A 25,018-nucleotide genomic window follows, 5' to 3' on the forward strand; every position below is an offset into this window, starting at 1 on the left:
AGATTATTATTCATGCCGGCACTAATGATGTTCGTTTTTCGCCAGTCGGAGATCACTAAAAATAACTTTAAAGAGGTGTGTGAACTTGCAAGCACGATGTCAGACACTGTAATATGCTCTGGTCCCCTCCCTGCTTACCGTGGTGATGAGATGCATAGCAGATTGTCATCACTCAATGGCTGGATGTCTAAGTGGTGCCCACAGCATAACATAGGTTTCATAGACAATTGGACGAGCTTTTAGGGCAGACCTGACCTGTTTAAAAGAGATGGTCTTCATCCCTCCCGGGGTGGAGCTGCTCTTCTCTCTAGAAATATGGCAAATAGTCTTAGAGTTCATATTTGACTAACTGGGGCCCAGGTCAGGAAGCAGACAGACTGGCTAAACCGACCATCTGCTAGCTGCCTCCTGTCACCGAGGTCAGCTAATTCTCAGCACATAGAGACTCTTTCACCTAGATATCACACTATAGAGACTGTGTCTGTTCCCCGAACTAGAAAATACAAAAAACGTCCAAACCAAGTTAAGGTTAATGATTTAATTGAGGTTCAACAAATAAAAAACAAATGCAATATGGATAAACATGATAAAGCTTGGCTTATTGAATATCAGATCCCTTTCTACGAAAACACTTTTTGTAAATAATATGATAACTGATCATAATATAGATGTGTTCTGTTTGACAGAAACCTGGCTAAAACCTGATGATTACATTATTTTAAATGAGTCCACCCCCCAAGATTACTGTTATAAACACGAGCCACGTCTAAAAGGCAAAGGTGGAGGTGTTGCTTCAATTTATAACGAAGTTTTCAGGATTTCTCAGAGGGCAGGCTTCAAGTATAACTCGTTTGAAGTAATGGTGCTACATATAACATTATCCAGAGAAACAAATGTTAATGATAAATCCCCTGTTATGTTTGCACTTGCTACTGTATACAGGCCACCAGGCCACCATACAGACTTTATTAAAGAGTTTGGTGATTTTACATCCGAGTTAGTTCTGGCTGCAGATAAAGTTTTAATAGTTGGTGATTTTAATATCCATGTCGATAATGAAAAAGATGCATTGGAATCAGCATTTATAGACATTCTGAACTCTATTGGTGTTAGACAACATGTTTCAGGACCTACTCATTGTTGAAATCATACTCTAGATTTAATACTGTCACATGGAATTGATGTTGATAGTGTTGAAATTATTCAGCCAAGTGATGATATCTCAGATCATTATCGGCAGCAATGGCTCAGTGGTTCATGTAGGTTGTCTACAAACCGGAAGGTTGGTGGTTCGATCCCCGGCTCCACCTGACCAAGTGTCAAGGTGTCCTTGAGCAAGACACCTAACCCCAGCTGCTCCCGACGAGCTGGATGGCGCCTTGTATGGCAGACACCGCCGTCGGTGTGTGAATGTGTGTGTGAATGTGAGGGCAAAATTGTAAAGCGCTTTGGATGGCCATGTGGTCTGTTGAAAGCGCTATATAAATGCAGTCCATTTAGTTCTGTGCAAACTTCATATAGCCAAAATTGTAAATTCTACTTCTTGTTACAAGTATTGAAGAACCATCACTTCTACCACAAAAGACTGCTTTTTAAGTTATCTTCTTGATGTATCCAAATTCCTTAGCATATCCAAAACCTCAGAACAACTTGATGATGTAACAGAAACTATGGACTCTCTCTTTTCTAGAACTTTAAATACAGTTGCTCCTTTACGCTTAAGGAAGGTTAAGGGAAACCGTTTGACACCATGGTATAATGAGCATACTCGCACCCTAAAGAGAGCAGCCCGAAAAATGGAGCGCAGCTGGAGGAAAACAAAACTAGAGGTATTTCGTATCACTTGGCAGGAAAGTAACATATCCTACAGAAAAGCATTAAAAACTGCTAGATCTGATGACTTTTCTCCTCTTTTAGAAGAAAACAAACATAACCCCAGGTATTTATTCAATACAGTGGCTAAATTAACGAAAAACTATTAGAGATAAAATTGCAACCATTCAGCCGTCAGCTACGGTATCACATCAGACAGTGCACTATAGACCCCCTGAGGAAAAGTTCCACTCATTCTCTACTATAGGAGAGGAAGAATTGTATAAACTTGTTAAATCATCTAAACCAACAACATGTATGTTAGACCATCTATACCATCTAAGCTCCTAAAAGAGGTGCTTCCAGAAGTCATAGGTCCTCTTTTGACTATTATTAATTCTTCATTGTCATTAGTAGGGGTGCTCCGATCACGATCGGCCGATCGTTAATGCGCATCTAGTCAGTAAAGCCAGTTATCTAATCAGCGGTTAATTCCATCAGGTGCGTGATTTCACATAGAGCAGCTGTTACTACACAGAGCCATTGTTAACTGAGAAGATGCGCCAATAAACGCTGAAAATGAAGTGGATTTGCGCATCTTCTCTATTAACAATGGCTCTGTGTAGTAACAGCTGCTCTATGTGAAATCACGCACCTGATGGAATTAACCGCTGATTAAATAACCGGCTTTACTGACGAGATACGCATAACGATCGGCCGATCGTGATCGGAGCACCTTTATGTCCCCAAAGTTTTCAAACTGGCTGTTATTAAGCCTCTCATAAAAAAAAACACAACTTGACCCCAAATAACTACTTAATTATAGATCAATCTCGAATCTCCCTTTTCTGTCCAAGATACTAGAAAAGGGGGTATCCTCACAATTATATTCCTTCTTAGAGAAAAATGGTATGTGAGGATTTCCAGTCAGGATTTAGACCGTATCATAGTACTGAGACTGCTCTCCTTAGAGTTACAAATGATCTGCTCTTTCATCTGATCGTGGGTGTATCTCTCTTTTAGTCAATTCTTCGTCATCAGTTAGGAACCTAGGTGTGCTATTTGATCGCAATCTTTCCTTAGAAAGCCACGTTTCTAGCATTTGTAAAACTGCATTTTTCCATCTCAAAAATATATCTAAATTACGGCCTATGCTCTCAATGTCAAATGCAGAAATGTTAATCCATGCATTTATGACTTCAAGGTTACATTATTGTAATGCTTTATTGGGTGGTTGTTCTGCACGCTTAGTTAACAAACTACAGCTAGTCCAAAATGCAGCAGCAAGAGTTCTTACTAGAACCAGGAAGTATGACCATATTAGCCCGGTCCTGTCATCGCTGCACTGGCTCCCTATCAAACATCGTATAGATGTAAAAATATTGCTTATTACTTATAAAGCCGTGAATGGTTTAGCACCTCAGTATTTGAATGAGCTCCTTTTACATTATACTCCTCTACGTCCGCTACGTTCTCAAAACTCAGGCAATTTGATAATACCTAGAATATCAAAATCAACTGGGGGCGGCAGGTCCTTTTCCTATTTGGAGCCTAAACTCTGGAATAACCAACCTAACATTGTTCGGGAGGCAGACACACTCTTGCAGTTTAAATCTAGATTAAAGACCCATCTCTTTAATCTGGCATACACATAACATACTAATATGCTTTTAATATCCAATTCCGTTAAAGGATTTTTAGGCTGCATTAATAAGGTAAACCGGAACCGGAAACACTTCACATAACATCTACCTTCTACATCATTAGAAGAATGGCATCTACGCTAATATTAGTCTGTTTCTCTCTTGTTCCGAGGTCACCGTGGCCACCAGATCCAGTCTGTATCCAGACCAGAGGGTCACTGCAGTCACCCGGATCCAGTACGTATCCAGACCAGATGGTGGATCAGCACTTAGAAAGGACCTCTACTTCCCTGAAAGACAGCGGAGACCAGGACAACTAGAGCCCAGATACAGATCCCCTGTAAATACCTTGTCTCAGAGGACCACCAGGACAAGACCACAGGAAACAGATGATTCTTCTGCACAATCTGACTTGGCTGCAGCCTGGAATTGAACTACTGGTTTCGTCTGGTCAGAGGAGAACTGGCCCCCCAACTGAGCCTGGTTTCTCCCAAGGTTTTTTTCTCCATTCTGTCACCGATGGAGTTTCGGTTCCTTGCCGCTGACGTCTCTGGCTTGCTTAGTTGGGGTCACTTCATCTACAGCGATATCATTGACTTGATTGTAAATAAATGCACAGACACTATTTAAACTGAACAGAGATGACATAACTGAATTCAATGATGAACTGCCTTTAACTATCATTCTGCATTATTGACACACTGTTTTCCAAATGAATGTTGTTCAGTGCTTTGACGCAATGTCAAATTTTGTTTAAACAAACGCAATTTTGTTTAAAGCACTATATAAATAAAAAATAAAGGTGATGTTTTTGAATGGAAAAACCACACGGACGTCATAAGTGGTCATCAGACAACAGTATAAAATAATAAAAGAGCCAGTTCATGAAACTTTAATGGTACAAACAATCAAGGCAAATTTGATTTTCTCATGTCATTATCCCTTTTAGTGCAGAAAATTGTTTAATAGGCTGGTGCTTTTTACTTCATGCTTTTGTAAAATGCATTTGTGAAAACGTATTTTGGATGAAAACCTGGAGGTCTGCGACTGTCCCATAGACTGACAAGTAAATAACATTGTCAAGATCCATAAAAGGTTTTGAAAGGTGTTGTCAGAATATCTGCCATCAGACATGCAATATTTTGTGTTATATGAAGTGACAAGAACACTTTTTGTAAGCGAAGAAAACAAAAATAACTTTTTTTTCAATAATTCCTTTGTAAACAGACTCTGTGTCACTCCATATCACCATATGCTGCATATTTACTTCTGTTTCATCCGCAGCACAATGATGTGCTGTTTCTACATGTATTTAGCTTTGATTTAAAATAAAACAAGCATCCTTGTGGCAAAGATAACATTCACAAGCATACACAGTATAAGGTTGATATGGAGTGAAACAAGGAGACCGTTGGCAATCTTATATTGTGCCGAATATGAACAGAGCTTTTACGGGTTTGGAATGACTTGCGGATGAGTGATTAATGACAAAATGTTCCTTTTGGGGCGAAGTATCCCTTCAAAGAAAGCTAATGTAGCAGTTAAACTACAATGCTAAAACACCCTACCATTTGTTTGCTCATATTTAGGTCTACATATCTATCAACTAAATGAATAAATGCAAAATTAATGTGTATCTATTTTTGAGAAATCATTATAAATTGTTAGTCTAATGTAATAATCCAATGTAATAATTCATACAGTATATCTGTAACTAAGAATGAATTGCATTAAATAAATAACATTTCACTTCAAAGAAGAACAAACAGGAGATTGTTTCAGTATAGTCCTGTTCTTCTGGAAGACTTTCCCGTTGGGTTGTGTCCTCCATGTCAGTGTGACGTCCTGATCGCTCAGCGTCTGATTTAACTAAACACAGAAACAGTCTTCAGTTACTCAGTGGATAAATCCCACACAGACAAGTTTGAGCCATTTCAACTCAAAATTAACATCTCTTACTTTACAAATCTTACAGAAAGATCAGAATTAGTCAAAACTCCAAACACAAAGCGTTGTGTTTTGTCTTTACATAAAGACTGACTGAGGTGGGTTTTTGTTCACACTGGTGGGGGAATCTGATCATTTTCTTGAGTCTTATTTTAAGACTGATGTCTAAACTGACCTGATGTTTTCTGTTTGCTGTATGTTCAACAATTGATTTTAGTCAGATGAGTATTATAAAATCCACCTTGTTTAAGACGAGCTCCTTCAGTTCAGCTTCATCCACATTCTCAGCAGATTTCACCTGCACTCGGATCACCTGCTTCTTGACTGTGGGAGAAACATATCATATATTTTACTCAGTTTTACTATATCTTACTAATTCAACATATAAATCAGGGATTCATAAACTTTTTTTCAGTCAAACCCTGCCCTTCTATCTGCCCCTGAGATTTTAGTTTGTGGTATGTGACATTTGCTAAATTTCTAAACTTTTTTTTTTTGTTAAATTGTGTTAAGTTTAATCTGTATCATTATTATTATTATTATATTTATCAGTTAATAAGATGTTTAATTAAATTTGACCAATAAAATGGAATTCAGAATTTTTTTTATTTGTTATGAAATAATTATTTTTGGAATTTTGGAAAACATTTTGTGAATTAATAAAACTGATTTTATAGGGCCCAACAACTAGGGTTGAGTTCTGAAATCTGTATTTTTAAGAGCACCGACCGAGTTACATTGGTACTACTGACTACTGATTCACATGAAATCAATCAGTGCCACGATTGAGGTGCCCTTGAGCAAGGAACTGAACCCCCAACTGCTCCCCGGGCGCTGCAGCATAAATGGATGCCCGCTGCTCCAGGTGTGTGTTCACAATGTGTGTTCACTGATGTGTGTGTGTGCACTTTGGAAGGGTTAAATGCAGGGCATGAATTCTGAGTATGGGTCACCATACTTGGCTGAATGTCACTTGACTTTAAAGGGTAACTAAACCAACTTTTTTTAGTTAATGATCTGTAAGAATGGGGATTATTAGTGCTGTTCATTGATTCAAGTAACTTTTTTTTGACATTTGAGTATAAAGTGTTTTAATTCTACAATATATGGTGTAAAAATGTCTGAGTGCTGCCCTCTTCAGGTTGAATGGTGGATACTGAAGTTGATTTTTCCTATTTTAATATTCACACTATTTATGATTTCTCTAAAGTTAAGCCTCTGGGGTCAATAAACGGGCCGGCGCATTTTGCTGGATTTTTTTCACATAGTGAAAAAAATATGAATCCCTACAGAAAGCGTGCGCTAATGACATCAACTCGATAAAACTCATCAGATTCATGTAATTTACGTCGTCTTGCGACCGTGTGATGAATAATAATAATGTAATCGTAATAATTTTAGAGAAAATTATCTCAGAAGTTTGTGAGTTAATTAACTAATAGTATTTATAAACATCTAAAAAATTAAAATCTAAAAAATTACTGAATATAAGACTGTAATTGTAAACCATAACACTTTTTTTTGCTTACTATGACCAGAGAAATTGGGTGCCAGACTGAACCAGTCAGCTCCATGTCTGCAGGTGTGCAGGCTAACATGAAGCCCATGAGGAGAAGAAAGCACCCAGTCCAGACAACCTAACAGGAGTGTGTGGTGTGGCACATGCACACTGATGGAGCCTTTCACACAGTATTTTTCATTTAGGCTATATTTGAATGTTCTAATTTAGCTATTACTTGTTTTTAAATACTTTTGAATGATTGTTATTTCACAAACATCAGGCCAAGCTCCTTATCCCAACCATAAACTGGCAGTGAAAGATTGACCAGGATGACGCTACTGAAATGCCATTGCTAATGGGGCTGTGAGTCTGGGTGGGGACATGAGAGCTGATTCACCTGGTAATAAATAACTCATTAATTATATGTATGTGTATATGTATATATGAATATATATATATATATATATATATATATATATATATATATATATATATATATATATATATATATATATATGAAACTGCTGTAAGGCTTTGTTGACATTGGCTTTGTGCAAATCATACAATTGTAGGACATTCAGCAAAATATGGCAGCTACACCATGATGGATCTCAAAGCCAATAGGGTCATAGACATCCAGCTAGTCCAGGTAAACAACTAAACAATAAAAAGGAGAAGGTGGGGGAGAAAAGTCCTCTACTTCAAATGAACGCTCTGTTGCAAAGCTACTTGTGTCACTAGAGTTACTCTCCAATCTCAGACTCTGACTGCAGCTGTCAATTCATCCGTCACTGCGGGTTTTAGGTTCACGCCCCTCTCGCTCAGCCCCGCCTTCGGTTCACCCCCTCTATCTCCGCTGTGCTCTGCCCACTTTTCAGCTTTTTTCAAATATTGCCAGTGAGTGGAGTCAGGCTCTGACCAGGGGTTTAGTGGTCTAATACAGTATGTATGCTTTATATATAAAGAGCTATAATAATACAAATCACACTTTCTCTTCATGTTTGCTCTGTTTTTTCAAACACCTTTCAAACTCAGCAACACAACTTTATTCATTATTGAAGTGAACTTATGCCTGTTTGGTGATTAGATTAAATGTTCTGGACTGCTGTCTCCTTGAACTGAATGCAGTGTGTCTGTTGTGTGATATGTGAGTAGCTTGCTGACATTTAGAATTACTTTGTCTAGTGTTGAATTTCTAAATACATAAATAACCAAAATGTTTAAATTGAGAGGTTTGGATGTATGTATGAATGTACAAAATAGTTTAGTACAGACCTAACAGTGTTACAGTAGAGTCGTAGAGCATACTTTATCATCAAGTGTACGATAATAATTATTTGCACCAGCACAGTCTTAGTTCCACTTAGTTTATGTCTGAGTAGCGAGTTACATTTACATTTAGTCATTTTGCAGATGCCTTTATCCAAAGCGACATATGGTTGGGGAATACATAAAGTTATTCTACTTAAAGATGCAAGCAGAAACAGGAAGTGCTCATAATACCAAGTTTCAGGCATTGTTCAAATAAGTACAATCTGGAAAGGGGAGGAATAAATATAGAGAAAGGTAAAGCTTCTTAAGTCATTAAAATTTAAGATGAGAAGTGATTAGTCAAAAAAAGAGATGGGTGGCAGCACATGAGTGTTTTGCTTAAAGGGGTCATATGATGCGATTTACATTTTTCCTTTCTCTTTGGAGTCTTTCAAGCTCTTTGTGCATAAAGAAGATCTGTAAAGTTGCAAAGACTTAAGTCTCAAATCCAAAGAGATATTCTTTATAAAATTTAAAGGGTTAGTTCGCCAAAAAATAAAAATTATGTCATTAATGACTCACCCTCATGTCGTTCCAAACTCAATAAGACCTCCGTTCATCTTCGGAACACAGTTTAAGATATTTTAGATTTAGTCCGAGAGCTCTCGGTCCCTCCATTGAAAATCTATGTAAGGTATACTGTCCATGTCCAGAAAGGTAATAAAAACATCATCAAAGTAGTCCACGTGACATCAGAGGGTCAGTTAGAATTTCTTGAATCATCAAAAATACATTTTGGTCCAAAAATAGCAAAAACTACGACTTTATTCAGCATTGTCTTCTCTTGTGAGCGCTTTCACTGCAGTGTAGTGATATCCGGTTTGTGAACGAATCATTCGATTTAACAGGTTCTTCTTAGTGAACCGGTTAAACCAGTTCACCAAATCAAACTGAATCATTTGAACCGTTCACGTCTCCAATAAGCTTTAATCCACAAGTGACTTAAGCCGTTTACTTTTTTAATGTGTCTGACACTTCCTCTGAGTTCAAACAAACCAATATCCCGGAGTAATTCATTACTCAAACAGTACACTGACTGAACTGCTGTGAAGAGAGAACTGAAGATGAACACCGAGCCGAGCCAGATAAAGAAAGAAAGTTTGAATCATTCTCGAGTCAAGAACCGGTTGCATCGGTTTTCGGATCACCAGTGGTGATGGGAAGTTGGAGGGGTTCGGCCAAGATGGCGACTGTGTAACATCCATGTGCTGAAGCTCTGCACTTATTTTATAGTTGACACATGTAGAAGGGAACATAATAATACTTTATTTGCTGATCTAAGTACATCCTTTTTCATTCTTTCGTCTTTCTAATTTTTTTCTAACTTTTAACAAGTATGATGGAAGAAGATAAGCCTGTTCGTGGTGCCATGCATTCTTAGGCGAGAAGATCTCTGGACGCCGCCTTCAAGGTGAAGGACGCTGCGAATGCCTCTCTGCTGGATCTTCAGTTCATATTTTTATTTTGGGTTTTAATCGTTTATAACATTTTTCATAAATATGGTATATATACTTTTGAAACCATCCTTAGCTTTCAATGAGAATGAGCACTCGTTTTGAACAAAATTTAAAGTCATTATGACTGAAAGAACGAAAGTGAGAAAGAACTGTAATTAAGGAAAAAAGAAAACAACAAATGTTGCAGAGTCAGGCGAATTATCGCTTTTTTTGTCTTATAGTAATGAAGTTTCTTCTGTTTTAATTGATCTTGTTCTATACCTAGTTCTTTAGGTTTTATATTCTTGTCACACGGGTCAAAATATTCTGCTGGAGTAGGGATTGTGAAGTATAATTTTAATGGTCGTATTCTAGAAACCAGTATTGATCCTTCAGGTCACTTCCTGCTAATAGTAGTAGTTATTAATCAGTTTATAGTAATTATTATCAACATCTATGGATACAACTGTGTTGGGGAAAACTGCACTTTCTTAAACACGCTAGATCATAAACTTTCATCTGCATTAGGAAAATATCCTACTGCCTTTCTGATTTTAGGTGGTGACTTTAACATAGTAATGAATAACATGCTAGATCGACACCCTCCAAACTTTTTCAAACTCAAATCTTATTGAGTTTATGTAAAAATTAGATTTAGTTGACATATGGAGAGAAATGTACCCAGATGTAATACAGGACACCTGGTGTAACAAAGACAGATCGAGACAGTCTAGAATCAATTATTGGTTGATCTCTAAAACATTAATAAATAATATCTCTATTAATATTAGTAAAAGTCCACTGACTGACCATAATGCCAATTATATTTCAATTAATTTATCACAAAATACTACAATCAATACTTATAAAGCGTCACTTTGGAAACTTTCTCTTCTTAAATATGAACATATCAAAGAGCAGATTGATGACTTAATCCAAATTTATTGGGAAAGAGCTGAATCAGAAAAAAATATTATGGACGAAATTGGGAGCTTCTATAATATGAATTAGGGAAATTCTTAAGAAAATTTGGAAGTAATATAGCAAAAGAAAACGGATCAATTCACAGCTTTCTTCTTTATCATTTGGGGAACCATTGACAGAGACTCAAAACACTGAATTCTCTAATCTACAGAATAAATTAGATGACCTGTATAGATCCAAAGCTAAGAGAGCATGTGGGTCATTCCTGTTATACAGTGACTTTTATGTCCCAATTATTTATTTAATCATATTTTTTTTTTTCTAAAATGAGTCACATATTTATGAGATATGGCTTAAATTGTATATTTAGGTCTTCTTTATCACTTAAACAGGGATAATAGAAATTGTAAATACTATTTTGCATTTTACATACCTTTTCATTGATATATGCATTCAATTTTATGGTGTCCTCAGTGCAAAGTAATCAACTTCCAAAAGAAATATAAACCATGAAATGATACTCAAAATATGTTTATATTATGTTATGAACTAGGCTAAACTGCCTCTAATCATACATAGAAATCGTGTGAAAATATATATATATATTTTTACAATGTTCTAAAATTACCGTTTCCCTGAAGTCATTTTCCACCCTGTTAGTACATACTTTATCGCCTTCCAAAACCGACTGCAATTTCATTGAGACCATTTTATAGAAGTGACAATTTATTTTTCCCACTGGAATTCATCTGTCAAAATTGAGGTAAGCTTCAACTCTCACGTCTAACTTTTTTTTTTTTATATATTATCCTACTTGTCCCACCCTTAAAGTTCCACACTGTTATGCTATATTATGGAGAATGTTTATCCTATCAAAATATTTTAAAAACAAATCTGACATAGTTATAAAAGTTCTGTTAACCTGTAGAAGGTTAGCTAGCTAAATGTTGATCACTCAATGAGCTATGGCTAATTTAGCTCAAAATGTTCTACCTTGTTAGATTCCACCCTGTTAGGTCTATAAACCTAACAGGGTGGAATGTGCAACTTATGATGTGAATTCTAATAGAATAAATAATATTTAGTGTATATAGCAAATAAATTTATATATACATGTGTGTGTGTGTGTGTATATATATATATATATATATTAGATACTGTGCAAGAACCCCTTAAGCTCCCAGGTCACTGTTACAGAACTCGATCTTGGAGGTGAAAAATTAAATAAAAAAAAACACCCACTATGCTGAGCATGGATATATTAAAATATTTTATAAAATTAATGCAGCATCCATTATTTAATAATAAAAAACAAAAAACAAATATTTTTCATAAATATTATTTTATATTATTTTATTTTATTTTAGAGTCCCAGAGCTTGACCAATATCCATTCCTAATAGTTAAACATGTCACTATTTTGGTAGAATGCAAAAAACATAATAATTATGTAACTTTTTTTCCAACATTTATGAAGCCAAAATGTTACCTCATACCAGGAATGATCCATATGTTAGATCCAGGAAAAAATGGCTGGAAGAAGGAGAACATAACTCCATGCAATAGGAGAAAAGATCCATGCAATAAATGTATCTATAGATCGTCTCCAAACAAATGATAGAGTTCTTGATAAGCCTAACGAAATAGCTACTTATAGTTCAAAATTATATAATTACTTATATACATCAAGATATTGTGATAATTCAGCAAAATAGTTTTTTGATTCTGTCAATCAAAATAAAGTTATTTTATTAGAAGATAAAGAAGTTTGTGACGGTGATATATCTCAATCAGAAATTAAACAGGCAATTAAGAGTTTAAAAAATAATAAAAGTCCAGGCAGTGATGGTCGAACCACTGAGCTATGTAAGATGTTTGTTAAAAATATATCTCCTTATTATAAGTGTTCGAAGAAAGTCTTGAATTGGAAGCACTTCCACCGACCATGACACAAGGAGTTATCAACCTGATATCCAAACCCAACAAAGGTAAAGAGTGTCTAGAAAACTTTAGGCCAATCACCCTCTTAAATAATGATTACAACATTTTAGCTTCAGTTTTAGCAAGAAGAATTAAAGACGTCCTTAACTCTATTATTGATGAATCACAATCAGGTTTTATGGAGAAACGTCATATTAAAAATAACATAAGATTAATCTTAGATCTTCTAGATTATGAAAATCTCATTCCTAATAACAGTTCCATGCTTTTCTTAGACTTCTACAAAGCCTTTGATTCGCTTGAGCACAAGTTCATATTTCAAGCTCTTGACAAATTTGGGTTTGGAGATCATTTCTGTAAAGCCATCAGGACATTATACAGAAATAATAATAGCGTTATTAAGTTAAAATTTGGAACCTTTCCAAGATTCAATTTGTCACATGGAGTAAGACAAGGCTGTCCTATATCTCCCTATTAATTCTTACTTGCCTCTCAGTTTTTAGCTCTGTATATCTCTACTAAAAATTTGCAAGGTATCACAATTGACGATAGACAAATTATTATTAGCCAGCTGGCTGATGACACTACTTTATTTCTGAATGACGCCTCCCAGATCACTTTAGCTTTAAGATTGATTGAGTTCTTTTCCAGAGCTTCAGGTCTCTGCTTAAATATCAACAAGTGTGAGTTAATGTCAATCAAACGCTGTGATCTTCTCTTTGTTTGTAAATTTCCTTTGAAAGATCAAGTTACATACTTAGGAATTTTAATTAATAAAGACCACAAAAACAAGATGCAAAATAAATGTTGACCCTTTAATAGTGAAAACCCAAAGAAAACGTCCCAGGTTACGTATATAACCATGGTTCCCCGAAGGGAACGAGATGCTGTGTCCAAAAACGCTGTAGGAACGCCCTTCAGCATGACCAGCTCTGAATAATATGTGAAATCAGTCTCATGAATGGGCGTGACGTCATAGCCGGGTGACATAGCGACGGAAGCTATAAAAGCACGTGAGGTGGAAAGAGCGTCAGCTTCTAGGAATGAAGCGAACTCTGGCAGGGATGCCGGAAGTAAGGCTTTGAGCAGAGGTGTCAAGTAACGAAGTACAAATTCTTCATTACCTTACTTAAGTAGAAATTTGGGGTATTTATACTTTACTTGAGTAATTATTTTTCAGCCAACTTTATACTTCTACTCCTTACATTCCCTTACATATAAACATATACCATTCCGACACCCTATTTGTTTATACAAAATCACATCACACTCCAGCAAGGACATAGCCAGTTTTGGGTTCGTTTATCAAAAAAATATATTTCTTAAAAGTAGGGTTGGATATGGAACCGGTATGCACCGAACCGAATAAGAGGAAGCAGATTTCGGTGCCTTTAAATGCCTGAGCGATTGATTGAAATATTTGTCCTGGTTCTCCGAAATGTTCACAAGAAGCACGGGTGTTGCTAGACTTTTTTAGTGGGGCTGTAGCATTTAGCTCCATAAACTGTACACAAAAAAAAAATTGTGTACAGTTTAAATTTAAACTGTCCGCTTAAATTTCATATGAGACCGGTCTCCTCCCCGTCTTTCAGTGTGCTCTCCAATCTGCAGACCGCGGCGGAGCAGCGCGAGTGGACTGAAACGCAAACAGAGGACACAAGGTATGTGTTTATCGATAGATTGTTAGAATATCTGTATCTGTGCAATTCTTTGTCATAAATACAGTTTACAAAAGGTCACGAGGGAGCAGTCGGTTTCTCATCTACTGTAAAGTTTACGCTTGTCACCGCTCATCACACCACAGCAGTTTCCTCAAGCAAAAATCTAGCCCTTAACACATATGAACAAACACATACTTTAATTACACTTATTTAAATATACTTAATTTAATCATACGTACTTTATACATACACAAGCTTCTGTGCAAAAGTCTTAGGCACGTTACTATTTTCACTTAAAATAATGGTGTTCGGCCAGGGAATGTTACGGTCCGGAGGAGAGGAGTTGGGTACCTGCTAGGGACATATTGGATTACTACCTTATTGATGAATTCAATCAGCAGGTAGGCCCTTCTGGGAACTCCAGGAGGAGTTATTAGAGGGGGGCTACTGTCACGGTTGGTAAACCGTGATCTTGGGTTGTTTACACTTTGTGGTGAATTCTGTGTGTTCTGCGTCTGCACTGATTAGTTGTGGGCGTCTCCGTTAATTGTATCAGCAACAGCTGCCACTCATTACTCATCTCCTATATAATGGCTTGTCTCACGTCTGGTGTTTGTGAGATCGTTGTTTCATGTTGTTGTGTTTACCCCCATCTGGTTTCTGTGTAGTTTGCGTTGGATGTCTGTGTTTCCCCAGAAACTCATCCACTCTCCGCACGATCACTCAGCCACGGACACTTACCTTCGGCTCTGTTCCCCGCAGTTCCTGTGCCACTCTCTCCTGCTACCTCATGCCGTCAACACCCTTACTCCTCACCTGCCCTCCATTACCGTCTGGATTCTCACCGCCTTAATCATCCCTCTGGAGTGTTGCCGTATCATCGTCTTTGTGTGTCTTTGTACCATTATCTCATCATCTCATTAAATACTTGAACTCGCTATTGTTTCCAGACTGTCCTTTCACCAGCCGTCACATGTGCCTAAGACTTTTGCACAGTACTGTACTTTATAAATGACATTGTTGCTACTTTATAAAGAATGACCATACAGTAATTCAAAGAACTGATTAAAGACAGTGACAGACAGCACTCATCTTAACTAAATATCAGTGAGTGACAGAGATACAGTAGAAACATTATGTGTGGTTTTTTATTAAATAATGACTCAGATTGTGAAATAAATTTGTTAGCCTTAGATTAAGGGAAGCAAAACTTTGGAAATGAGAGCTTCCAAGGTGAAAGCTATGGATTTATTTTAAATTTTTGTAATGTTCTTTTTGTAATGGCTCTTTTTTTTAAGTATCGGTTTAGGCACTGTTACCATTTTAAAAGTATCGAAATGCCACTGGACCCTACTTAAAAGTTATTATTTCTCACTACTGGCTCATTTACCAAATGGGTGCTTTCTCCTTGTCCTCCACAAATTAAGCTACTGTATGTAGTTCGGTAGCGAGACGTTTTAATAAAATATCGTTTGGGATTGACGACACGATTGACAATGTTGTGATAAGTAGGCTGTACCAACTTTGTAACTCGTTACCCCCAACACTGAACATAGCAGACGCTACATTACTTTTACTTTTATACTTTAAGTAGTTTTTCAAACCAGTACTTTTACTTGAGTTAAAAGCTTGAGTTGATACTTCAGCTTCTACAAAAGTATTTTTAAGCCCTAGTATCTATACTTCTACTTGAGTAATGAATGTCAATACTTTTGACACCACTGGCTTTGAGACGTAACGTCTCAAACGCCGCCATACTTGCAAGTCTCTGCCTAGTGTGTATACAAGGAGCACAGCTAAGGCAAGAGAAAGAAGAGTCATGAGTGGCTCACAGATCTAAACCATAAAATCTGGTGAATGTGAGGGGCGTGGACCGTCCAACTGCATTGCAGATGTCCTGTATAGACACACCTGATAAGAAGGCCTCGATGGCCTCCGTCCTCAGAGGGTGTCTACTTCTGTTCCATTACCAGAGCCTGCTCGGGGCCCACCAGGGTGGAAAAAGCCCCATTGAATTTGAGTTTCATTGAGTTTCCATGCTGCTAAATATTCTATTAAGGGAACCAGTCTCTCGAGACTGACCTCTGGTGTAATCAGAGCTGCTGGCTCGGTGCCCTGAAGCAGCCAACCAGCAGGGGAGAGCTGAACTAGCTGCTTAAGAGACCTCTGTGGAGGTCACGAGCCTCTAAGCACCACTACTTTTCTAGGCAGTAACAGAGAAGCGCTCATTGGAGACCGCTGCGCCCTGAGGGCAGAAATATCTCCTGAGGGCACTGAGGAGAGACGGGCACCGTTTAATGCGTTGTACCTCGCTCTTCCACAGAGGGGCCTGCCCTCCGAGGTCCTGAGCCACAGCATTAGGACTCTCAAAGCTGAAGTCTCCTATTAAAAACGACTGTCCTCAGACCCACGTCGTCTGCTAGGAAGACTTGATTGACCAGAGCCTGCTCGGGGCAGGACCCAATAAAGCACACTTGGCAGGATGCAGATTCAGAACCGCTTGAAGCCTTCGGCCTGGGAGCGCTACACTGACTCTAGACTCTGCGGAGTACGAGAAGTTATACCCCCAGAATGAGGAGCTGGAACATGATAGGTTGGGACTGCTCCGCCCAGCAGCCCCCTGCTAACAGCCTCAACCTCCTCAGAGGAAGAGAGGTAAACACGTGCTCTTATTTAAATTTTATATCCCATGATCAAGTTGGTGGCCTGAATTTCCTTTTACTTTGTAATTATAATGCTTTAAAAATCCCTATCAAACTTTCTAATTTCCATAAGCAGATGCTCTTGGCCTGGTCCTTAATATACAAACATAACTTTTCTCTGCACAAATATTATTTATGGAACAATAAGGATATTCTTCACAAGGCAGACTTTACAACTACTCAAAAAAAGTGATGGGAAGTTCGATTCTTTTCCGCGAACCTGTTCTTTCGGACAGTAGATTCAATAAACTGGTTGAAAAAAAAAACTGTTCACCGTTTTTTTTTTTGCGCTCGACGTAATGATGTCATTGGCGATGTTTGCCCTTGATTCAAGCCTTCGGTTTACCCGCGCTCATAACATTACCACAGAATCAGTTCAGAATCAGTCACCAAAAGAACCAATTCGGCTCAGACGTCATTCTGCATCACGCTGAATCACACATGCGCAGTATTATCAGCAGTGTTGGGAGTAACAATTTCTAAGTATAATGGGGTTGCTAAAGGAGTTCTTTGCTGTGAATGTAAAGTGTCGCGTTACTACAAATGCTTTGGCTAGTGGCTACACATCAGCTGCCTGACACCGTTGCATATCCGATAATGATTGGCTGGGTGGGCGGTGCCCTGCTCACGCTGTCTCACTGCACGCTCTAACAACCACTAAACACTAGACGGCATCAGCGAAAATGGCGTTCTGTTCTTTTGAGTTCATATGCTTCATTCGCGCGTGAAATTAACTTCACAACAGACGCTAATTCGCATCATGGGGGTGCTTCTGCCAGTTGAGTTCACTCAGCATTTTCAACCACCATTTTTTTTTCAGATAGTCTTCTAAATATTATTGTTATAGTGTCATGAAATGTAGTTTTAAAAGTATTTCATGCGAGAATGTAGTTGTTTTAAACTCAAATATGCGGTTTATTTACAAATGTGTTTCGGTGATTTTCGGAGGTTGTCTATTCGCGTTTTTGCATTGACTTAACATTGAAATCACTCAGGCCAGACGCTCTATTCGCATTTGGTGTGAACCCACCATAAGAGTTGGATAGTGTTCTGTTTATTGTGCAGTAACGTTAGGCCTAATATACAGTTACAGAGATGTCCACTAATGGCCAGGTTTCCCTTTGTTTCTTTTTACTCAAGTTTAAATTTGTTTGTCTTAATTTTGTCCTTGAATTTGATTTTCAATATTAATTTTTTATTTGTTTTTATTTCTATGCATATCATATGGCAGGCAGCAATCTATTTAGTTCAAATAAATACAATATTTTCTAAAATACTTATAGTGTTTTTATTCTTCAATCAGTAAATATAAACATCTTATATAATAAAGATGTTATAGGACGTTATTTGCTTTATAGAGCATAAAAAATAACGTCACAGTTACTTTGCTGAGTTACTAATTACTTTTACAATGTGGTAACTGAGTTACTAACGCAATTACATTTTGGGAGAAGTAATTTGTAACTGTAACTAATTACTTTTTATCAAGTAAGATGACCAACACTGATTATCAGCTCCTCGGTTTTCAAATCGGATGCGTCTGACAGAAGTGGTTCATGACTCGAGAACGTGTCAATTTTTTGTTCGTTATCTGGCTCGGCTCTGTGTTCATCTTCAGTTCTCTCTTCACATCAGTTCAGTCAGTGTACTGTTTGAGTACATGAATTACTCCGGGATATTGGTTTGTTTGAACTGGAGTGTCAGTCACATTAAAAAAGTTAACAGCTTAAGTCATTTGTGGATTAATGCGTAATAGAGATGCGAACCGTTTAAAACGATTCAGTTCGATTTGATGAACTGAATGATTTGTTCGTGAACCTGACATCCAGACTGCTTTTTTTTTTAAACTCTCTCACACAACAGACACAGAAGAGAAGACAGTGCTGATTAAAGTCGTCGTTTTTGCTATTTTTGGACCAAAATGTATTTTCGATGCTTCAAAAAATCCTAACTGACCCTCTGATGTCACATGGACTACTTTGATGATGTTTTTCTTACCTTTCTGGACATGGACAGTATACCGTACACACAGCTTCAATGGAGGGACTGAGAGCTCTTGGACTAAATCTAAAATATCTTAAACTGTGTTCCAAAGATAAACGGAGGTCTTACGGGTTTGAAACAACATGAGGGTAAGTTATTAATTACATAATTTTGCTATCTGGGTGAACTAACCCTTTAAGTTAAGTGATCAGTCTTTAAGAGAAGGATAAGTTTGCTCTGTCGCCTTGTTATTAGTCTGTCTCTACCAGTGGTGGATAGTAACGGAGTAGCTTTACTTCGTTACTGTACTTAAGTATATTTTTCAAGTATCTGTACTTTACTGGAGTAGTTTTATTTTGAGTAACTTTTACTTCACTACATTCCGAAGCATAAAATCGTACTTTTAACTTCACTACATTTCATAAAACTTATTGTTACTCCCTATGATATATAAAGTGCTCCGACACGCAGAAGCAGTGTCTGATTCATCATGAACGAACTGAGTCTTTTCAAAATAAACTTAAATCGGATCGCAAATCGCACCAAACGATTCATTTACGAATTAGAATGATCCGATTGCAGCCTACTGTCTATGGATTGCAGCTGTTCTGGAGTCAACCACTCACTGATTCAAATGAACGGTTTAGTGCGAGTCTCCAGAAGTAAGAACAGCGAGATCTTGTGAGCATGCGTTCGTCTGATGTTGCTAAAAGTAAGTTATTAATGTCGAAATGTAGGATTAATTATTGTAACTGAAAATCATATTTAGGTCAAAATTGTCAGTTGTTTGGGAATTAAATCCGTTGTAAAGAGTGATCTATTTAAGCCCACTGAAATGCTCAAGTGCAGACGACGCAGACACATCAATTTTAGGTATAAAAAAAAACTTTTAAATAACACATATTAAATACAATAACTCATGCACGTTCAAATTCCCCGCTGCCGTAATGTTAACAGTTTTATTAAAATGCTACCATCCATGTCCTATGTGGCGTCTGTATTTATATTGTTTATCAACAGTAACGTTATACATATGTATATTGTTTGGATTAACTAGACGAGTAGACAGACATGATTGTTTATTCATAACCGTACTGAAAATAAGTAAACATTGTTAGCTGATGCTAACTGTCTAACTATCTAACTAACAAGCTTGCTGGTGCTAAAGTTGAGGTAATTCTTATAAATAATGTCCAAATATTTTTATTCAACCACCTATATATATATATATATATATATATATATATATATATATATATATATATATATATATAGATTACATCTGGGGAGAAAATAAAGGATGTGATGTTCATAACATGGTAACTACAGGTAACTACAGTAATTATCAAAGAGGGAAAGAGATGCACCCTGTTTGGCCAGGGGTGTTTTTACACCACAGACATGGTTTGAGAAGGAAAAAATCATTATGAAAATATAATTATATTTTCCTTAAAATGTTATTCCTAACTTCAGGCCTTATTATCATGTCATATATAACTGTGATGTTCAGTAAAACAACAAACTTTAAAATCCTTTGTTCTTAATGGTGAAAATCAGATGGTCAACTCTGCTTTCTCTCAGGTACATCACAGTGTAAGCTTCACAGTGAACATTACTCTCGTCAACGTAGTCCATATCAACAACAAAAATATATCTTGACTCCATATAGTGGTTATTTTGGAAAAAATCCCAGGTATTTAGAGCAGTAGGATTATAAAAAAAAAAAAAAAAATTGCTGGTCTCTACCTTATCTGTAACGCCAAGAAAGAGTTGATCTCTCATGAATGAGAAGAGCGCGTTGTCGTGTAGCAGCCATTAAATGTGTGGGATATCAACTTCTTGTTTTCTATCTCTTTCCTTTCATGGATTTAACAAGTTATCTGAGTCAAAGCTTTACAACTTCAGCGACTACAGGCTCTAATCCTCTATTGCACGCTCGTTGTGGGGGGGCATTTAATTTTCAAAGGGGATCACACTTTTTTTAATGATCTGAGACAGACCATAACAACAACCCATATTAGGCTATAACGTAAATAGACAACAATAGTCTTGTTTTGTTCAATTATTCAAATAAAATACTTCACCGTATGATCTCAACGTCTCTGTTTATTGTCTCTTAACATTTCCAAATTTAGCTAGTAGCCTATATATTTTGTTAATCTGCATTGTTCGTCACATACACAACACAGTGCCATCTAGTGGATTTCTTAAGTAACATGAACAATCAACGTAACATATATCATTACAAGTCCAACCTAAAACTACAACAAAACCATTTTGATTTATGACTCTACACTTCATAAACATGAGTCACAAAAGCTCCTGGTTTCCACCAACAACACAACAATAATAAAAGCAATGCATAGGCTACCATACAGGAATAAAAATTTAGCAATGTAGCAGGCAAGCAGTGTATTCACAATTGATTAAAATAGTTGAAGGCGGCAGGTCTCCGAGTGAAATCTCCGAAGAACTTTATGTTCATGTTGACACTTGCGTGTGAGATACTTCTCAAATGCCAGCTGAATGAGCTGGGCCTTGCGTGTGTGACGCATAGAACGTCTTTGGTCGGTGAATACATTCCTGAAAACTGAAAATGAATTTTCACACATTGCGGTTGAAGCACCAAGCGTCAATCCGTTTTTTTTAAAGCTGTCAGTACACTTGGCATTGCTTCTAATGTTTTGTGGTACTTTGAAAAGGAAATTTTGTGTTGTCAATTAAGCGTTTCCTTCTTTGTTTATTTGTGTAGAAAGAAACTGTTTAGCAACAATACATTCTGTCTCAACGATGGTTGATTTAGTTAATGACATGATGTGCTGAAGTAACTTCGGATTAAAAAATTGATCGCTCTCTGGGTTCAATGCAATCAGCGATTGCGCAAGCTGTGTGTTGCACTCACCGAGGCGATGGTTGATTTCTCCAAAAAGTGTGTCAAGTGCACTGTAATAAAGCCTTCTTAGCTCTGGTTTGTCATTGTCCTTTTGTCCTGTTGTTTCTTCAATGAAATACTGGTGTAAATTCTTATTCACTGTGTGCTGCCGTTTTGAAGGTGCGGATGTAACATCCAAATCGGTGACCGCATCCCACAGCTCTGTGAACTTGGCCTCACAGCGGAGTTCACTCACACACTTAGTGGCCCTCACGACCAGTTCCAACCCAGTCAACAGGTCCATGTCCTCACTTTGCAAAAGCTTGTTAGGGCCATCCAGCAACATCAACACTGTCTCTACAAAGTGTGCGATGAACATAAACGCAGGCTGAGAAATTTCCCTCAAAAGCCCAATGGCATCCATTCTCACCTCAGCACCATATATGCGCTCTGCGTCAATCTCCGAAAGCTAAGAAATGATCTCCTTGAAAGACTTAATGATCGCAGATACTGTTGATAAATGTCCTGTCCATCTCTGCTCAAGAAGTCGCTTTAATCGCTCACCTTTGTACTGCACCGAAACAGTTGGCTCCCGATATAATCTGTACAGGGTGCAACATACATCAAAAAAATCAGTGACTGCTTTCTCTGCTGTCAGGCCATCCTTAAAAATAATCTTGTTTGCCATAACCCGACCGACCCTGTCAATTTAGGACAGACTCAATTTATTTATTTATTTTTTTTGCTTTTAGTCTGACCGACTTGCCGAAGTCGTAAATTTGCGTTAAGAATAAAACTTATTTAGACATGCTAAATCAATTTTACAATCGATTCAATGAACACTTGTCACTCAAATCAAACAGGATTTTTTTCACAAAAGTGACAACCCAAAAAAGCAAAGTAAATGGTCTCTCATTTATAGGTTGCATTGACACCTAGCCGTGGATGCAAGTAAAACAATATAACAGTACCTAAGTTTTTTTTTTCTTCTCACCTGATATTCATGCAATAAACATGTTTTTTGACAAAGATTTTAATTTGTTTGCGGTCTATATAGCCTGCATCAAAATGAGGTTTGCAATTATGCACCCGAAGTCACGGGTTGAAGACCCAGTCAGTGATGTCATGATATGCTAATTTGTTTAAATTCATACCTACGTCATCACCAAAATTTCCCTTTTTTTTACATTAAAACGTGAAAAAAAATAATAATAATAGAGCGACCTACCGGCCCCTTTTTTAAATTACTGTTACTGCAAACCAAAATATTTTTTAAGGATGGCCTCAAAGTGTTCACAACCACCAGGTGCAGCTGATGGTTCATGCAATGGACATATGGGATTTCTCCGCCCAGCTTTTCTTGGAGTAGTTTCAGCACACCACCATTCTTTCCAGCCATAACAGAAGCTCCATCATACAACTGACTTAAAATTTGTGACGTGTTTAGTCTGGCTTTTGCCAGTTCTTCCATAATTTTGTTTGTCAGTGTGTTGTCATCTCCGGCATCTGCTGTAGCTATTGTGAGAATACGTTCTGTTGTTTCATGTAATGCAGACACGAAGCGAATAACTATAGATATGTTCTCACATCCAGTGGCGTCCCGTGTCCCATCCACTTTAATAGCATACCACGAATCGCCCACCTCTTGGATAATGGCATCAGTCACGACGTTACTCATAATGGCGATCAGTTCATTTTGCATATCTGGACTTGTGTAGCTTGCATTACGGGGGATGTGTTTAATTATTTCAGACAATGTAGGGTCTTTCTTAACAGTATCATTCAACAGGGAGAGAAAAAGACCACTACCATCCTCTGCCATGTCATCAAATGCACCACAGCTCCCTCTGAAAGGTAACTGATTTTCAGCGAGAAATCCCACAACATCACTGAGAGCAGACACGTAATAACGATTTCTGCTTAGCTGATCAGAATTAAGAAGTGTGGAAATTTCCCTTCCAATATCTGTGATGATGTCAAGTGATTGGGCCCGTTATTCTATTAAGTCACTAGATGGCACTGTGTTAAGTGATATGTTGGGTACATGGCAAGGAGGAAGTAGTAAAGAAGGACAAGCTGAGTTCATGTCATGAAGATAAATAAAAGACAGACATGTTAAGATTGCACTGAGACATTGTATTTAAATACTGAACAAGACATGGTACCGGGAGTGAAATCACACTAAGAGCAGCCTGTTGTGAAAGCGACATAATGGATACTCTAAAACCACTGGAGAACTTAAAACTTGGAAAATGTTGACAGCAACTGGCACAGTTTCAAGCAGCAATTTGAGCTATATATGGCCGCTATCGGGATGGACACAAAGCCAGAAGCACATAAGGTTGCTTTACTACTGATGATTGCTGGTCCACAGGCTATTGAAGTGTATAATACTTTCATCTTTAATGAGAATGAAGATAGAAACAAGCTTGAAGATGTGCTGGCCAAATTCACTGCTCATTGTTCACCCAAAAAGAATGAAACGTATGAAAGATATGTGTTTCGTTCACGTGTGCAGCAACGGCATGAAACATTTGATATCTTCCTGACTGACTTGAGACTAAAGGCTAAGACATGCAATTTTGATCAGCTGAATGATTCAATGATAAGAGATCAAATTGTTATTGGTATCTATGATGCAAAACTCAGAGAACGCTTACTGAGAGAAACAGAGCTCACTTTGCAAGAGGCAATTAAAATTTGGGAACTTGCTGTGAACTTGCTGAACTTCATGTGAAAACATTTTGTGAAATGATGCCAAAAAGTGTGTCTCCAGGTGCAGATGCTGTAATTGGTGCCATATCTTTCAAAGAGAAGCAAAGCACATCCAGAGCTTTAAAACAGAAAGATGGCATGTATAATTTCAAACGTTGTGGAACTGAACATCAGCCCAAGCAATGTACGGCCTTTGGGAAACAATGTGCGAAGTGTTATGGTAAAAATCTTTTCGCAAAACAATGTTTTTCTAAAGGCAAAGTTATACAAAAAGGGCGATCTGTCAAAATGATAGCGGAAACTGACCTGTGCGACACATTCTTTGTCGCCATGGTTACCTGTGAAAACAAGCTGGAATCTGAAAACACTTGTGGACACACTAGTGGAAAGATATCAGTTCATGCACAGAGTCAAGAGGATGCTGTAAAAATGACAAATGGGTGGCACCATTACAGATCAATGGAGCACTGGTCACTCTCAAGCTGGATACCGGTGCTAAAGCAAACTTTATTAGCATCAAAAATATGACAGAAAAAGCCAAAGATCAAGAAAAAGCCAACACTTCTCAAGG

At 37.5% G+C, this 25,018-nt stretch overlaps 1 protein-coding gene and 1 long non-coding RNA gene across 2 annotated transcripts in view; both read right to left on the reverse strand.

Moving 5' to 3' along the window:
- LOC128017570 (fucolectin-like) overlaps positions 1 to 25,018 on the reverse strand; it is a 376,457-nt gene that overhangs the window by 69,262 nt on the left and 282,177 nt on the right. The gene's annotated exons all lie outside the window — the stretch shown is intronic.
- On the reverse strand, positions 5,232 to 8,918 carry LOC128017846 (uncharacterized). Its single transcript, XR_008184546.1, has 3 exons — positions 8,737 to 8,918; positions 5,644 to 5,726; positions 5,232 to 5,324 (listed from the first exon to the last, which is right to left on the reverse strand). It is a non-coding gene; the product is annotated as an uncharacterized LOC128017846 (long non-coding RNA).

This window comes from Carassius gibelio, chromosome A7, assembly GCF_023724105.1.
Source record: "Carassius gibelio isolate Cgi1373 ecotype wild population from Czech Republic chromosome A7, carGib1.2-hapl.c, whole genome shotgun sequence".
Classification (NCBI taxonomy): Eukaryota; Metazoa; Chordata; class Actinopteri; order Cypriniformes; family Cyprinidae; genus Carassius; species Carassius gibelio.